Source organism: Theropithecus gelada, chromosome 6, assembly GCF_003255815.1.
Source record: "Theropithecus gelada isolate Dixy chromosome 6, Tgel_1.0, whole genome shotgun sequence".
Lineage (NCBI taxonomy): Eukaryota > Metazoa > Chordata > Mammalia > Primates > Cercopithecidae > Theropithecus > Theropithecus gelada.
In genome coordinates, this window is record NC_037673.1 from 170,661,045 (window position 1) to 170,679,496 (window position 18,452).

At 38.5% G+C, this 18,452-nt stretch overlaps 1 pseudogene; it reads left to right on the top strand.

Annotated features, from left to right (window-relative positions):
* The first annotated feature begins 16,157 nt into the window (after positions 1–16,157).
* Positions 16,158–16,468, top strand: LOC112626963 (annotated as a pseudogene).
* The last annotated feature ends 1,984 nt before the right edge of the window (positions 16,469–18,452 follow it).

Genomic DNA, 18,452 nt, shown 5'->3' on the forward strand with positions numbered 1-18,452 from the left:
ATTGGTATAAGAAGATGATGATCACAGTACCTGCCTCCAAGGTTTATTTTGAGGACTAAAGTGAATCCAAAGTCCTCAAACCCTGCCTAGCTAATAGTGAGCCTTGGTAAATATGAACAATTATTACATTCTCATTTTCCTGTTTTTTAAACAGCCCTCATTTTTTTTAGAGCAGATTTAGGTTCAGACCAAAATTAAGCAGCAAGTACAGAGATTCCCATATACTCCCTGTCACAACACATGTACAACCTTTCCCATAATTAACATCCCACACCAGAGAGGACATCTGTTGTAACTGATGAGCCTACACTGTGACATCATTATCCCCCAGAGTCCACAGTTTACATTAAGATTCACTCTTAGTGTTGTACATTCTGTGGGGTTTGACAAATGAATGATGGCATGTATTCACGATTGCAGTATCATACAGGATAATTTAACTGCCCTGAAAATTCTCCATGTTCCTCTAACTTATTCCTTCCCACCCCATCTCTGGAAACCTCTGATCCTTTTACTGTCCCCATATTTTTTCCTTTTCCAGAATTTCACTAAGCTGGAATCATATAGTATGCAGCCTCTTCAGACTGGCTTCTTTCATTTAGTAAGAGGCGTTTAAGGTTCCTCCATATCTTTTCATGACTTGATAGCTCATTTCTTTTTAGTATTGAATAACATTCTGTTGTCTGGATGTTCCACAGCTTATTTATTCATTAACCTACTGAAGAACATCTTGGTTGATTCCAAGATTTGGCAATTATAAAGTTGCTATAAACATCCTTATGTGGGTTCCTCTGTGGACATAAGTTTTCAACTCATTTGGGTAAATACCAAGGATTGTAATTGCTGAATCACATGGTAAGAGTGTGTTTAATTTAATAAGAAATGGTCCCATTTTCTTCCAAAGTGGCTGCACCTTTTTGCATTCCCATCAGCCATGAATGAGAGCTCCTACTGCTCCACATCCTTGCCAGCATTTGGTATTGCCAGTGTTTTGGATTGTGGCCATTCTAATAGGTGTGTAGTGGCATCTCGTTGTTGTTTTAATTAGCAATTCCATAATGACATATAATGTTGAGTCGTTTTTTTATTGATTTTTATTATCCTATAAGGTTTCTGTAGGAATGAGATGAACCGATAGAAAAGAGATTAGCACAGTGCTTGGTCCAAAATAATTGTTTAGTAACCTGGAGGTTTAAAGTAGGAAGCATCATTATTGACCTGGAATATTGGGGTATCTTTTTTCTCAGTTTGATGGATGTAGGGTCCATTTGGTGTCCATGATTACCTCCTACTCAATTGCTATTCTTCTTTTTTTTTTTAAGATGGAGTCTCACTCTGTTGCCCAGGCTGGAGTGCAGTGGCATGATCTCCTCTCACAGCAACCTCTGCCTCCTGGGTTCAAGCAATTCCCCTGCCTCGGTCTCCTGAGTACCTGAGATTACAGGCACCCACCACCATGCCCAGCTAATTTTTAATAGATATGGGGTTTCACTATGTTGACCAGGCTGGTCTTGAATTCCTGACCTCAAGTGATGCATCCACCTCGGCCTCCCAAACTCCTATGATTACAATCGTGAGCCACCGTGCCTGGCCTCAGTTATTACTCTTGCTAGATACTCTTTACATACCCCAATCATCACACTCACCAGATTACATAATGATTATCTGTTTCTAAATCTGTCTCCTCTACTTCAGAGGAGCTCCTTGAGGACAGAGCTATATCTTCCTCATGTGTCCACCCTGGCAACTGGCACAGGGTAGGGGTATCCGGCAGCTGCCAGATAAATTTTTTAAGCCAAACTGACAATCTCATATGAACTGTCCTGTGCTGGACTTTGGCCCAGTGTATGGACTTGAGTTTAGAAAAAGTGAGCCACAGAAAGTATCGTGTGGCCTGCAGAACTGGTCACTCTCCCCTTGCATATCATCTGTACCTTCCATGGCCTCTGCCACTGCTTATCATTTGATGACAAATTAGAGTGAGCTCCTGTCTTCCCTATTGAAATGTGAGCACCTTGAGAGGTAGAGAATTATCCCCGTGTCCCTGTGCAGAGCAGGGCTGATGGACACCTGCAGCATTAAGTGAACGAGCAAGGCCCTGACTGGTCTGTGTGCTCGCCCTGAGCCTGAGTCTATACCTCTGCTTAGCCAAAAACCCAGAAAATCTAGACCTGGCTAGAGATGGCCAGCCCCTGAAGCAAGCTCAGACTCCCTTTCTCTGAGACATTAAACATAATGGAACACTAACTCCAACACCACTCCTGAGTCTGGATAGGATTCATTGTAGCTCTGCAGTGGTGACAGTGCCAGGGGGTTTATGGTTGATGGCAGATGTCAGGGATGCCTCTTTTGACCTCCTTTCTTATCTGCAGCCATGATGACTAGGTATGGAAATGAATACTAGAGGGTATTAAAATAAGAGTTTTTCCTGTATGCCCTGAAAATCCAGGTCCAGAGGCTCCTTCCTCCTTCCAGAACTACTCACTACTCCTCCCTCAATGAAATATAATAAAATGGGATGGGGGTGTGGGGAGAAGTGATGTCAGCAGGATGGTGAAGTAGAAGGTACCAGGCCTTGTACCCTACAAAAACAATGATTCCATAACTATCCACAAATAAAAGTAGTTATGGGAGAGCTCTGAAGCCCAGTTAAGAAGCTGTAGCAACACAGTGGAGGCAAAAAAAGAAAAATGAAACAAACAAACAAAAAAATCCTGAGGATTAGTAAATAGAAAAGCGTAGGAAAAACAGTTGCATTGTAGGAAAACTATTTAGAGAGCCAGAAGACGCTAGAAGCTCTGGCCACTGAGGACCACAGCAGCCCAGAAGGTGGCACAGACTATGACAGCCTTTGTCAGCAAGGACCCCTGCAATCTTTACCAACATGGGCTCCACTTGCCAGAGTTGCTTAGAGCTCACATTCCTGAGCCTCCCAAGCCAGATATACCATGACCCCCAGCTGAGACTGCCTAGTATCCACCAGAGCTGGTGCTGCTACAACCTCCTCACAGCTAGCACCACTGGGCACACACCAGACCCAGCACTACTGCAACCTCATCAAACCCAGTGTTGCCATGCACTCACTAGACCTGGCTCTGCTGCACACCCACTGATCCCAGCTGCCACTGGACCCAGCACACCTATGTATCCTGAGACCTGATACCCTGACATTCTCGCGGAGCTAATGCCCATGCATACTCTGCCCACTTGATGCCCTTGTACCCATATTCAAGTGGAGGTCTTTCATCCCAAAGCCAGTCTATAACGCCTGGAAGAAGTGACTGCTTCTTCAAATGAGCAAACACCAATGCAAGGCTATATGGAACACAAAAAGTCAGGGAAATGTGAAACCTTCGGAAGAACAAAATTAATTCCCAGAAACCAATTCCAAATAAATGGTCTATTAATTGTCTGACAAAAAAAAAAAATCAAAATAATTGTTTTAAAGAAATTCAGAGAGCTGCAAAAGAAGTAGATAGAAAACTCATTGAAATCAGGAAAACATATACGAACAAAACTAGCAGTTTGACAAAAAGATAAAAATCATAAAAAAGAACCAAACAAATTCTGAATCTGAAGAATACAATGATTGACATGAAAAATGCAGTATGGAGCTTCAACTACAGATTTGTTTGAGCACAAGAAAGAATTAGTGATCTCAAAGACAGGTGATTTGGAAATTATTTAGTCAGAGAAGCAAAAACGGGAAAAGAATAAAAAAGAGTGAAGAAAACTTAGACTTATGGGACACCATCAAGCAAATGAATATGTGCATTTTGGAAGTTACAGAAAGTTAAAAGAAAAAGAAAAGAACACAAAGTTTATTTAAAGAAATAATGACTGAGGTTGCTTCCAAGATGGCTGAATAGGAACAGCTCTGGTCTGCACCTCCCAGCAAGATTAAAGCAGAAGACGAGTGATTTCTCCAGTTCCAACTGAGGTACCTGGTTCATCTCATTGGTACTGGTTGGACAATGGGTACAGTCCATGGAAGGCGAGTCCAAGCAGGGCAGGGTATCACCTCACCCAGGAAGTGCAAGGAGTCAGGGGACTTCCCTTTCCTAGCCAAGGAAAGTTGTGAGTCACTGTACCTAGGGGAACAATACACTGTTGCCCAAATACTGCACTTTTCCCATGGTCTTTGCAACCAGCAGACCAGGAGATTCCATCCTGTGCCTGACTCAGCAGGTCCCATGCCCACGGAGCCTTGCTGGCTGCTAGCGCAGCAGTCTGAGGTGGACCTGGGACACTGGAGCTTGCTGGGGGAAGGGGCGTCCACCATTGCTGAGGCTTCAGTAGGTGGTTCTATGATCACAGTATAAACAAAGTGGCAGGGAAGCTCGAACTGGGCAGAGCCTACCACAGCTCAGCAAGGCCTATTGCCTCTCTAGATTCCACCTCTGGGAGCAGGGCATAGCTAAATAAAAGGCAGCAGACAGCTTCTGCAGACTTAAATGTCACCGCCTGACAGCTCTGAAGAGAGCAGTGGTTCTCCCAGCACAGCGTTCGAGCTCCAATAATAGACAGACTGCCTCCTCAAGTGGGTCCCTGACCCCCGTGTAGCCTGACTGGGGGACAGCTCCCATTAGGCACCAACAGAAACCTCATACAGGCAGGTGCCCCTCTGGGATGAAGCTTCCAGAAGAAGGATCAGGCAGCAATATTTGCTGTTTGTTCTGCAGCCTCCCCTGTTGATACCCAAGCAAACAGGGTCTGGAGTGAACCTCCAGCAAACTCCGACAGACCTGCAGCTGAGGGGCCTGTCTGTTAGAAGGAAAACTAACAAATAGAAAGGAGTAGCATCAACATCAACAAAAAGGACATCCACACCAAAATCCATCTGTAGGTCACCAACATCGAAGGCCAAAGGTAGATAAAACCACAAAGATGGGGAGAAATCAGAGCAGAAAGGCTGAAAATTCCAAAAATCAGAACTCCTCTTCTCCAAAGGAACACAACTTCTCACCAGCAAGGGAACAAAACTGGACGGAGAATGAGTTTGACGAGTTGATAGAAGTAGGCTTCTTAAGGTCAGCAATAACAAACTTCTCCGAGCTAACAGACCATGTTGTAACCCATCACAAGGAAGCTAAAAACCTTGAAAAGGGGTTAGAGGAATGGCTAACTAGAACAAACAATGTAGAGAAGAGCTTAAATGACATGATGGAGCTGAAAACCACAGTACGAGAACTGTGTGAAGCACACACAAGATTCAATAGCCAATTTGATCAAGCAAAAGAAAGGATATCAGTGACTGAACATTAAATAAATGAAATAAAGTGAGAAGACAAGATTAGAGAAAAAAGAGTGAAAAGAAATCAACAAAGCCTCCAAGAATTATGGTACTATGTGCAAAGACCAAATTTATGTCTGATTGGTGTACCTGAAAGTGACAGGGAGAATGGAACCAAGTTAGAAAACACTTTTCAGGATATTATCCAGGAGAACTTCCCCAACCTAGCAAGGCAGGCCAACATTCGAATTCAGGAAATACACAGAACACCACAAAGGTACTCCTCAAGAAGAGCAACTCCAAGACACATAATTGTCAGATTCACAAATATTGATTGAAGGGAAAAAGGTTAAGAGCAGCCAGAGAGAAAGGCCAGGTCACCTACAAAGGGAAACCCATCAGACTAACAGTGGATCTCTCGGCAGAAACCCTACAAGCCAGAAGAGAGTGAGGGCCAATATTCAACATTCTTAAAGAAAAGAATTTTCAACCCAGAATTTCATATCCAGCCAAACTAAGCTTCATAGGTGAAGGAGAAATAAAATCCTTTACAGACAAGCAAATGCGGAGAGATTTTGTCACCACCAGGTCTGCCTTACAAGAGCTCCTGAAGGAAGCACTAGTCATGGAAAGGAACAACCAGTACCAGCTACTGCAAAAACATGCCAAATTGTAAAAGCCATTAATGCTATGAAGAAACTGCATCAATTAAAGGGTGAAAAAACCAGCTAACATCACAATGACAGGATCAATTTCATACATAACAATATCAGCCTTAAATATAAATGGGCTAAATGCCCCAATTAAAAGACACAGACTGGCAAATTGAATAGAGTCAAGACGCATTGGGGTGCTGTATTCAGGAGACACATCTCACATGCAAAGACACACATAAGCTCAAAATAAAGAGATAGAGGAAGATCTACCAAGCAAATGGAAAACAAAAAAAGGCAGGGGTTGCAATCCTAGTCTCCGATAAAACAAACTTTAAACCAACAAAGATCAAAAGAGACAAAGAAGGTCATTATATAATGATAAAGGGATCAATTCAACAAGAAGTGCTAACTATCCTAAATATATATGCACCCAATACAGGAGCACCCAGATTCATAAAGCAAATTCTTAGAGACCTACAAAGAGACTTAGCCTCCCACACAATAATAATGGGAGACTTTAATCCCCCACTGTCAATAATAGACAGATCAATGAGACAGAAAATTAACAAGGATATCCAGGACTTGAACTCAGCTCTGGACCAAGCAGACCTAATAAACATCTACAGAACTCTCCAACCCAAATCAGCAGAATATACATTCTTCTCAGTACCACATGGCACTTATTCTAAAATTGACCACATAATTGGAAGTAAAACACTCCTCAGCAAATGTAAAAGAACAGAAATCACAACAAACTCTTTCTCAGACCACAGTGCAATCAAATTAGAGTTCAGGATTAAGAAACTCACTCAAAACCGCAGAACTACATGGAAACTGAACAACCTGCTCCTGAATGACTACTGGGTAAATAACGAAATGAAGGCAGAAACACAGATGGTTCTTTGAAACCAATGAGAACAAAGACACAACGTACTGGAATCTCTGGGACACATTTAAAGCAGTGTGTACAGAGAAATTTATAGCACTAAATGCCCACAAGAGAAAGCAGGAAAGATCTAAAATTGACACCCTAACATCACAATTAAAAGTACGAGAGAAGCAAGAGCAAACAAATTCAAAAGCTAACAGAAGACAAGAAATAAATAAGATCAGAGCAGAACTGAAGGAGATAGAGACACACACAAAAAAAAACCTTCAAAAAATCAATGACTCCAGGAGCTGGTTTTTTGAAAACATCAACAAAATAGACTGCTAAGAAGACTAATAAAGAAGAAAAGAGAGAAGAATCAAATAGACGCAACAAAAAAAAAAAGATAAAGGGAATAGCACCACTGATCCCACAGAAATGCAAACTACCATCAGAGAATACTGTAAACACATCCATGCAAATAAATTAGAAAATCTAAAAGAAATGGATAAATTCCTGGACACATACACTGTCCCAAGACTAAACTAGGAAGAAGTTGAATCTCTGAATAGACCAATAACAGGTTCTGAAATTGAGGCAATAATTAATAGCCTACCAACCAAAAAAAGTCCAGGACCAGAAGGATTCACAGCCGAATTTGGAGGTACAAAGAGGAGCTGGTACCATTCCTTCTGAAACCATTCCAATGAATGGAGAAAGAGAGAATCCTCCCTAACTCATTTTATGAGGCCTGCATCATTCTGATACCAAAGCCTGGCAGAGACACAACAAAAAAAGAGAATTTTAGGCCAATATCCCTCATGAACATTGATGTGAAAATCCTCAATAAAATACTGGTAAACCAAATCCAGCAGCACATCAAAAAGCTTATCCACCACGACCAAGCTGGCTTCATCCCTGGAATGCAAAGATGGTTCAACATACACAAATAAATAAACATAATCCATCACATAAACAGGACCAATGACAAAAACCACACAATTATCTCAATAAATGCAGAAAATGCCTTCAACAAAATTCAACAGCCTTTCATGCTAAAAACTCTCAATAAACTAGGTATTGATGGAACATATCTCAAAATAATAAGAGTGATTTAGGACAAACCCACAGCCAATATCATACTGAATGGGCAAAAACTGGAAGCATTCCCTTTGAAAACTGGCACAAGATAGGGATGCTCTCTCTCACCACTGCTATTCAACATAGTATTGGAAGTTCTAGCCAGAATCAGGCAAGAGAAAGAAATAAAAGAGTGTTCAATTAGGAAAAGAGGAAGTCAAATTGTCTCTGTTTGCAGATGACATGATTGTATATTTAGAAATCCCCATTGTCTCCTCCCAAAATCTCCTTAAGCTGATAAGCAGCTTCAGCAAAGTCTCAGGATACAAAATCAATGTGCAAAAATCACAAACATTCCTATACACCAAGAACAGACAGAGAGCCAAATCATGAGTGAACTCCCATTCACAATTACTACAAAGAGAATAAAATACCTAGGAAGCCAACTTACAAGGGATGTGAAGGACCTCTTCAAGGAGAACTACAAACTACTGCTTAACAAAATGAAAGAGGACACAAACAAATGAAAGAACATTCCATGCTCATGGGTAAGAAGAATCAATATTGTGAAAATGGCCATACTGCCCAAGGTAATTTGTAGATTCAATGCTATCCCCATCAAGCTACCAATGACTTTCTTCACAGAATTGGAAAAAACTACTTGAAATTTTATATGGAACCAAAAAGAGCCCACATAGCTAAGGTAATCCTAAGCAAAAAGAACAAAGCTGGAGGCATCATGCTACCTGACTTCAAACTCTGCTACAAGGCTACAGTAACCAAAACAGCATGGTACCAGTACCAAAACAGATATATAGACCAATAGAACAGAACAGAGCCCTCAGAAATAATGCCACACATCTACAATGATCTGATCTTTGACAAATCTGACAAAAACAAGCAATGGGGAAAGGATTCCCTATTTAATAAATAGTGCTGGGAAAACTGGCTAGCCATATGTAGATAGCTAAAACTGAATCCTTTCCTTGTACCTTATACAAAAATTAATTCAAGATGGACTAAAGACTTAAATGTAAGATGTAAAACCATACAAACCCTGGAAGAAAACCTAAGCAATACCATTCAGGACATAGGCATGAGCAAAGAATTCATGATTAAAACACCAAAAGCAATGGCAGCAAAAGCCAAAATAGACAAATGGGATCTAATTAAACTAAAGAGCTTCTGCACAGCAAAAGAAACTATCATCAGAGTGAACAGGCAACCTACAGAATGGGAGAAAATTTTTTCAATCTATCCATCTGACAAAGGGTAATATTCAGAATCTACAAATAACTTAAACAAATTTACAAGAAAAAAACAACCCCATCAAAAAGTGGGCAAAGGATATGAACAGACACTTCTCAAAAGAAGACATTTATGCAGCCAACAAGCATATGAAAAAACGCTCATCATCACTGGTCATCAGACAAATGCAAATCAAAACCACAATGAGATACCATCTCATGCCCAGTTAGAATGGCAATCATTAAAAAGTCAGGAAACAACAAATGCTGGAGAGGGTGTGGAGAAATAGGAATGCTTTTACACTGTTGGTGGGAGTGTAAATTAGTTCAACCACTGTGGAAGACAATGTGGTGATTCCTCAAGGATCTAGACCTAGAAATACCATTTGACCCAGCCATCCCATTACTGGGTATATACCCAAATGATTGTAAATCATGCCACTATAAAGACACATGCACATGTATGTTTATTGTGGCACTATTCACAACAGCAAAGACTTGGAACCAATCCAAATGTCCATCAATAATAGACTGGATAAAGAAAATGTGGCACATATACACCATGGAATACTATGCAGCCATAAAAAAGGATGAGTTCATGTCCTTTGTAGGGACATAGATGAAGCTGGAAACCATCATTCTCAGCAAAATATCACAAGGACTGAAAATGAAACACTGAATGTTCTCACTTATAAGTGGGAGTTCAACAAGGAAAACACATGGACACAGGAGGGGAGCATTACACACCAGGGCCTGTTGGGGGGTGGGGAGCTGGGGCAGGGATAGCCTTAGGAGAAATACCTAATGTAAATGACGAGTTGATGGGTGCAGCAAACCAACCTGGCACATCTATACCTATATAACAAACCTGCACGTTGTGCACATGTACCCTAGAACTTAAGGTATAATAATTCAAAAAGATTATTGAAAAAGATAAAAGTAAAACATCTGTGGATTACAAGAGTCTTAGAACAGTCATGGTTAAAAACACATTTCACAAGGAAATTTGCTTACTTCTATGGCATACAACAATTTTACTTAGTAATCATAATTACTACTAAAAGCATATGCTAAGACATATTAGAATAACAGGAATCTCATGCAATCCTGGAATACACACTAATAATACATTTGTATGAATGTAATCCAAATAAGGTTAAACCCCATTTCATATTTGACAATACTATCAGCCTGAAGTTCAAATGAGATGTATTCAGCTTTGTTATAGTAAAATTATTTTATTTGACAATGATTTTATTATATCAAACAAGCCAAATGTGTCTCTTTTTTTTTTTTTTTTTTTTTTGAGACGGAGTCTCGCTGTGTCACCCAGGCTGGAGTGCAGTGGCCGAATCTCAGCTCACTGCAAGCTCCGCCTTCCGGGTTTACGCCATTCTCCCGAGTAGCTGGGGCTACAGACGCCCGCCACCTCGCCCAGCTAGTTTTTTTGTATTTTTTAGTAGAGATGGGGTTTCACCGTGTTAGCCAGGTTGGTCTTGATCTCCTGACCTCGTGATCCGCCCGTCTTGGCCTCCCAAAGTGCTGGGATTACAGGCTTGAAAATGTGTCTCTTTTGGACTTCAAGGGAACCTAATATCAAAAATTAATGAGGATCAAAGCTAGAGTTTGATATTAGAAAGTTTGTCAAATATAAAAAGCTTAAAACACTTGATTCCACAAAATAGAATCACAGGTTATTGTAAAATAAGTCATTCATTTAGCCAAAGTGATAACTCAAAGATTTTTTTTAAAGGCAAAAATTTTCATTCTTTGAGAGAGGAGACTTAATTTCCCAAACTATAAGCCCTAATAATAAAGACAGCATGAGGCCAATTAAATCTGTTTCTCAAAATTTTGTAAACAAAATCTATTAAAGTTTAATCATCTTGGTCATAAGACATAATTTTCATAAATCTTTTTAAAATCTTTATAATTATTTATTAAGGAGTGGGTTAATGCTCCAAGAAAACCTTGTTAATCTGACACAAGGGGCCAAATGTTGGTTTTGTACCAGTGTGCCTTTGAAATTAAAAGTTAATTTATTTAAAAACTGAAAGAAAATGACTAAAAAATTTCTAAATCTGGGGAAAAAAATAGACATCTACATTCAAGAAGCCCGGAGGACCATAAATAGATTGAACATAAAAAGTTTTATACCAAGACACATTGTAATTAAATTTTCAAAACTCAAAGACAATCAGAATTTTTAAAGCCACAAGAGAAAAGTAACTCATCACATATAAGGGAACCCCTAAATGATTGTCAGTAAATTTATCACTAGAAACCTTGCAGTTCAAGACCGTGAGATGATATAACTAAAGTATTAAAAGAAAAAGAAAAGCTAACAACCAAGAGTACTATATACCCAGAAAAACTACCCTTTCAAAATGAAGGAAAGATAAAGTCTTTCCTAGGAAAACAAAAACTAAGGAAGTTGGTCACTACTAGATCTGTCTTACAAAATGACATGCCTAAGGGGATTCTTCAAATTGGAAGAAAACACATCAAACAACAATAGCAAATCATTTAATTAATTTATTTATTTTTAAGATGGAGTCTCACTCTGTTGCCCAGGCTGGAGTGCACTGGCATGATCTTGGCTCACTGCAACCTTCGCCTCCTGGGTTCAAGCAATTCTCCTGCCTCAACTTCCTGAATAGCTGGGATTCCAGGCGCCCACCACCACACCCTGCTAAGTTTTGTATTTTTAGTAGAGACAGGGTTTCATCATGTTAAGCAGGCTGATCTCAATCTCCTGACCTTAGGTGATCCTCCCGCCTCAGCATGTCAAAGTGCTGGGATTACGGGCGTAAGCTACTGTGCCCAGCCCCAGAGCGTTTGAAAGCACAAATCTTACCAGTAAAAGTAAATATACAGGCCAGGTGCTCACGCCTGGAATCCCAGCACTCTGGAAGCTGAGACGGGCGGATCATGAGGTCAGGAGATGGAGACCAACCTGGCTAACATGGTGAAACCCCGTCTCTACTAAAAAATATACAAAAATTAGCCAGGCATGGTAGTGGGTGCCTGTAATCCCAGCTACTCAGGAGGCTGAGGCAGGAGAATGGCGTGAACCCGGGAGGCGGAGCTTGCAGTGAACCGAGACTGTGCCACTGCACTCCAGCCTTGGCAACAGAGTGAGACTCCATCTCCAAAAAAAAAAAAAGAAGTAAATATACAGAGTAATGCATAATAATATAACACTTTAATAGTGGTGCATAAATTATAGTCAACTAATATAAAAGTAAAAAATATTTAGAATAAGCATAACTGCAAATATTTGTTAGTGGATTCATAACATTAAAAGAAGTAAATGTTGGCCAGGCATGGTGGCTCATGTCTGTAATCCCAGCACTTTGGGAGGCCAAGGTGGGCGGATCACCTGAGGTCAGGAGTTCAAGACCAGCCTGGCCAACATGGTGAAACTCCATCTCTACTAAAAAATAAACAAAAATTAGCCAGGCATAGTAGTGGGTGCCTGTAATCCCAGCTACTCAGGAGGCTGAGGCAGGAGAATCACTTGAACCCAGGAGACAAGTGTTGCAGTGAGCCGAGATCATGCCACTGAACTCTAGCCTGGGCAACAGAGCAAGACTCCGTCTCAAAAAATAAAAAAAAGAAGAAGAAGTAAATGCTGGCTTTAAGAATACAAAATATGTGTGGGGAGGAGTAAAAGTGTAAAGTTTTTGTATATGATTAAAATTAAAGTATTATCAACTTAAAGTAGATGGCTATAACTACAATTTAGTTAATGCAAGCCTTGTGCTATCACAAAGAAACAATTATAATAGATACACAAAAGGTAAACAAAAGGCAAATCACTCCAAAAAATAACAAATATTAAAGGAAGACAGTAAGACAGAAAAGAAGAATAAAATAATTTTAAAAAGACAAAAAACAATTAGCAAAATGGCAACAGTAAGTCTTTATTAATAACGTTAAATGTAAATGGATTAAACTTCCCATTGGAAAGACATAGAGTTGCTGAGTGGATTTAACACACAGACACGTGCACACACACACACAAGATCTAGCAGTATGCTGTCTATAAGAGACTCAGTTTAGATTTAAGGACACACACAGCCTGAAAGTGAAGGGATGGAAAAATATATCCATGCAAATGGTAGCCAAAAAGGAAGCAAGGGTGACTATATTTATGTGAGAAAAAATAGACTTCGAGTCAAAAACTGTCACAAGAGACAAAAAGGGACACTATGTAATAATAAAAGGGTCAATCCACCAGAAAGAAATAACAATTATAAATAGATGTGCACCCAACACCAGAGCACTAAAATATGTAATCAAACTATTGATATATCTGAAGGAAGAAATTGACAGCAATACAATAATAGTAGGAGACTTCACTACATAACTTGCAATCATAGCCAGAACAACCAGATATAAAATTAATAAAGAAACTGACTTGAACAACTTTATAGTTCGAATGGATCTAACAGACATATACAAAGCTTTCCATCAAAAAGCAAAGAATACATATTCTCCAGTGCACATAAATGTTCTCTAGGATAGATCATATTTTAGGTCACAAAATAACTCTTAACAAATATAAGAAGATCAAAATTATACCAAGTATCTTTTCTGATCACAATGAAATAAAACTAAAAATCAATAACAATAAGAAACTGGGAAAATTTACAAATACATTGAAACTAAACAAACCAATTGAACAACCATTGGGTCAAAAAAATACAAAGGGAACATTAAAATATGCAGAGACAAACAAAACTGAAGGAATAGCACACCAAAACTGATGGGATACAGTAAAAGCAGTAGTAAAAGGACATTCATAGTGACAAATGCCTACATTTAAAAAAGAAGAAAGATTGCAAATAAACTAATTTTACACCTCCAGGAACCAGAAAAAGAACAAAACAAGTCCCATCTTTGCAGAAGGAAGGAAATGGTAACAACGAGAGTAGAAATAAATAAAAGAGGGAATAGAAAACAGTAGAAAAGAAATCGAGGAAACAAGATTTGGTTTCTTGAAAAGACAAACAAATTTGACAAACTCCATAGCTAAACTAACTTAGAAAAAAAGAAAGAAGTCTCAAGTAAATAAAATAAAAAATGAGAGACACTACAGCAGATGAGTCAGAAATAAAAAAGGATCATAAACGATCATTATGAACAATTATTCATTAACAAATTGGATAACTTGGAAGAAATAGATAAATTCCTAGAAATATGCAACCTACCAAGACTGAATTAAGAAGAACAGACACATTTTACCACTGAGATTGAATCAATAATTAAAACCTTCCCAACAAAGAAAAGCCCAGGATTAGATGGCTTAATGGGTAAATTCTGCCAAATATTTAAAGAAGAATTAGTACCAATTCTTACACCTTTTTCAAATAATTGAACTCATGTTTAGGCCAGGATCACCCTGATGTCAAAACTTAGCAAAAACACCACAAGAAAAAAAAAAAAAACAACTACAGGGCAATATCCCTAATTAACATAAACATAAAAATCCCCAATAAAATACTAACAAACCAAATTCAAAAGCACATTGAAAGGATCATACACCATGACCAAGTAGGATTTATCCCTGAGATGGAAGGATGGTTCAACATATCAAATCAATCAGTGTAATATACCACATTACCACAACGAAAGATAAAAACACATGATTATCTCAAAAGATTCAGATGTTGTTTACAATATTTTACATCCATTTATTATTTAAAACTCTCAAAAAACAAAGGAACGAAGAAACTTACTTCAACATAGTAAAGACCATATATGAAAACCCCACAGCTAACATAATAATGGACAGGGAAAATTTGAAAGTTTTTTCTCTCAGATATGAAGCAAAGCAAGGATGATCAATCTTACCACTTCTATTCAACATGGTACTAGAAGTTCTAGGCAGAACAATCAGACAAGAAAAAGAAATAAAAGCTATCCAAATTGAAAAGAAATAAGTAAAACTGTCTTCTCTTAAAGGTGACATGATCATATATGTAGAAAATCCTAAAGACTCCATACAAAATATTATTAAAACTAATAAACAAATTCAGTAAATCTGCAGTATAAAAAATCAACTTGCAAAAATCAGTGGCATTTCTATATGCTAATAACAAACTATCCAAAAATGAAATTAAGAAAACAATTCTATTTACAATAGCAACAAAAAGAATAAAATACTTAGGATAAATTTAACTAAAGAAGTGAAAGACTTGTACACTGAAAGTTATAAACCATTGAGGGAAGAAACTAAGGGAGACATAGAAATGGATAGACATCCCATGTTCATGGATTAGAAGAATTAAAATATTTAAAATGTCCACAGTGCCCAAAGAAACATACAGATTTAATGCAATCTCTATCAAAACCCCAATGGCATTTTTACATTAATTTTAAAAAGCAATCATAAAATTCAAATGGAACCACAAAAGACTACCATATCCAAAGCAATCTTGAGGGACAAAAAAAAAAAAAAAAAAAAAAAAAGCCAGAGTCATCACACTTCTTCATTTCAAAATATATTACAAAGCTATAGTAATCAAAACAATGTGGTACCGACATAAAAACAGATATGTAAACAAATGAGAATAAAGAGACCAGAAATAAATCCATATATTTACAGCTAACTGAACTTTGACAAGGATGCCAAGAGGACACAATGGGGAAAGGATAGTATCTTCAATAAATGTCATTAGAAAAACTGGATAGTCATATACAGAATAAAATTAGACCCTTATCTCACATCATATACAAAAATTAACTCAAATAGATTAAAGACTTTGACATGAAGACATGAAACTGTAAAACTACTAGAAGAAATTATAGAAAAAAGGCCTCAACATTGGTGCTGGCAATGATTTTTTGGACATAACACCAACAGAAGAGGAAACAAAACCAAAAATAAACAAATGGTATTATATCAAACTAAAAAGCTTCGGTCACATGTCACATGGTGGCTCCTTACTTGCTTTGAGGCAGGTGCGGTGAGTCTACTGTGGGCTGGTCCGGATTCCTCAGGTTCCGCCCCCCAACCACTACCCAGCCAGTTCGTGGAGAGGAGAGGTACACTTTACAGGTCCTTGATGAACCAAGAGAACACTCCACCATATCCAGGCCCTGGTCCATCAGCCCCATACCCACCTTATGCACAAAAGCAAATGGGCCCAGGACTATGGGAGGGGGCCCTACCCACCTTTCCAAGGGTACCCTATCAAGGATACAAGGATACCCACAGTACGGTTGGCAGGGCAGACCTCAGGAGCCTCCTAAAACCACAGTGTATATGGTAGAAGACCAAAGAAGAGATGAGTTGAAACCATCCACCTACCTCACAGCCTACTGGACTGCTTTCTGTTGCTGCTGTCTCTGGGTCATGCTCACCTGACCAGCCCAGTCATCCTGTTCTGCCAGCTCTGCCACACCTCTGATAGGTGTACCTGCCCCTGTCTCTTCTGATTGCTGTAATAAATGACTAGCTCTGCACAGACACCTATACCTTCGGCACTATGGGATTCTAGATTCGTGAGGGCTGCTGCGGTTTAATTCAGTGACTTGATCTCTCTAATGTCCAAAATACATTTCTTATTGATCTTTTAAAATGTGCTAAGTGACTTTTTTTTGGCCAAAGGCTTAGTTGTGGAAAATATATTTATAATTTTGTAATTATACATTCACGGTAGTGGCAAAATGTAACACACCATGAATGATTTCTCTGTTTACACCTTGTATGTTTCAATAAATTTGTTCAAACCTCAAAAAAAAAAAAAAAAAAAAAGAAAGAAAGAAAAGAATCAACAAAGTGGAAAGGCTACCTATGAAATGGGAGAAAATATTTGCAAATCATATATCTGATAAGGAGTTAATATGCAAAACACATAGGGAACTCATACAACTCAGTAGCAAGAAAACAAATAACCAATTTGAAAATGAGCAAAAGATTTAAATAGATATTTCCCATTTGTTTATTTTTGCTTTTGTTTCCTGTTCTGTTGGTGTCATATCCAAAAAATCATTGCCCTCAGCAATGTCAAGAAGGCTTTCTTCCATGCTTTCTTCTAGTAGTTTTACAGTTTCAGGTCAAAACTTCATTTTGAGTTTATTTTTGTGTATGATGCGGTGTATTTGTATGACTCAACAGAAGGCATACAAATGGTCAGCATGGAAATGAAAATGTGCTCAACATCAGGAAAATGCAAATCATAACACAATGACATATCACCTCACACCTGCAAGGATGGCTCTACTATCAAAAAAGACAAAAGTGTTGATGAGGATGTGGAGAAAAGAGAACCCTTGTACATTTTTGATGGGGATTTAAAGTGGCACAACCACTATAAAAAACAGTATGGAGATTTCTCCAAAAGTTAGCAATAAAACTACCATATGATCCCACTTCTGGGTGTACATCCAAAAAAAATGAAATCAGGATCTCAGAGATACCTGCACTTCTGTGCTCATTGCAGCATTGTTCGCAATCACCAAGATATGGGAACAACCCAAATGCCCATGGATGGCTGAATGGATAAAAAAAAATTGTGGTATATTTCTACTATGGGATATTATTTAGCCTTTAAAAAGAAGGAAATTTTGCCACTTGTGACAACATGGATGAACTTAGAGAACATCATGTGAAATGAAGTAAGCCAGACACAGAAAGACAAATATTATATGATCCCACTTACATGTGGAATCCAAAAAAGTGAAACTCATAGAAACAGAGTCAGATGGTAGTTGCCAGGGGCTGAAAGGCGGGGGAGATGTTGGTCAAAGTGTAATTACAGTTCTGCAGGATAGATAAGTTCTGGGGATCTAATGTACAGTGTGGTGACTATAGGTATAATACTGTACTGTATACTTGAAATTTGCTAAGGGGGTCGATCTTAGGTATCCTCACCTTAAAGAAGGGAAAGAAGGAAGGAAACAAGAAAGGAAGGAAGGGAAGGAGGAAGGGAGGAAGGGAAGAAGGAAGGAAGGAAGGAAGGAAGGAAGGAAGGAAGGAAGGAAGGAAGGAAGGAACGAAGGAAGGAAGGAAGGAAGGAAGGAAAAATAGAAAAAGGGAATTAGTGAGGTGATGGGTGTGTTAATTGTCATGATTGTGGTGATTATTTCCCAATGTGTGTGTGTGTGTGTATATATTCACATCAGTTTGTACACATTAAGCATATATAACTTTTATTTGTTAATTAAACCTTAAAAACTGTTAAATATAAAATAAATCAACGTATTAAAATAAAATATTAAAATAAACACTGCCCTCTTTCTCCAATGAGGAACTTGGCTTTTGATGGTAGCAAAAATTCAGAGAAGAAAGCCAAATGCCACTAAGGAAAAAGTTGTTGAGAAATTATTCATTATATATTTGCTATATTTGCTAGTAT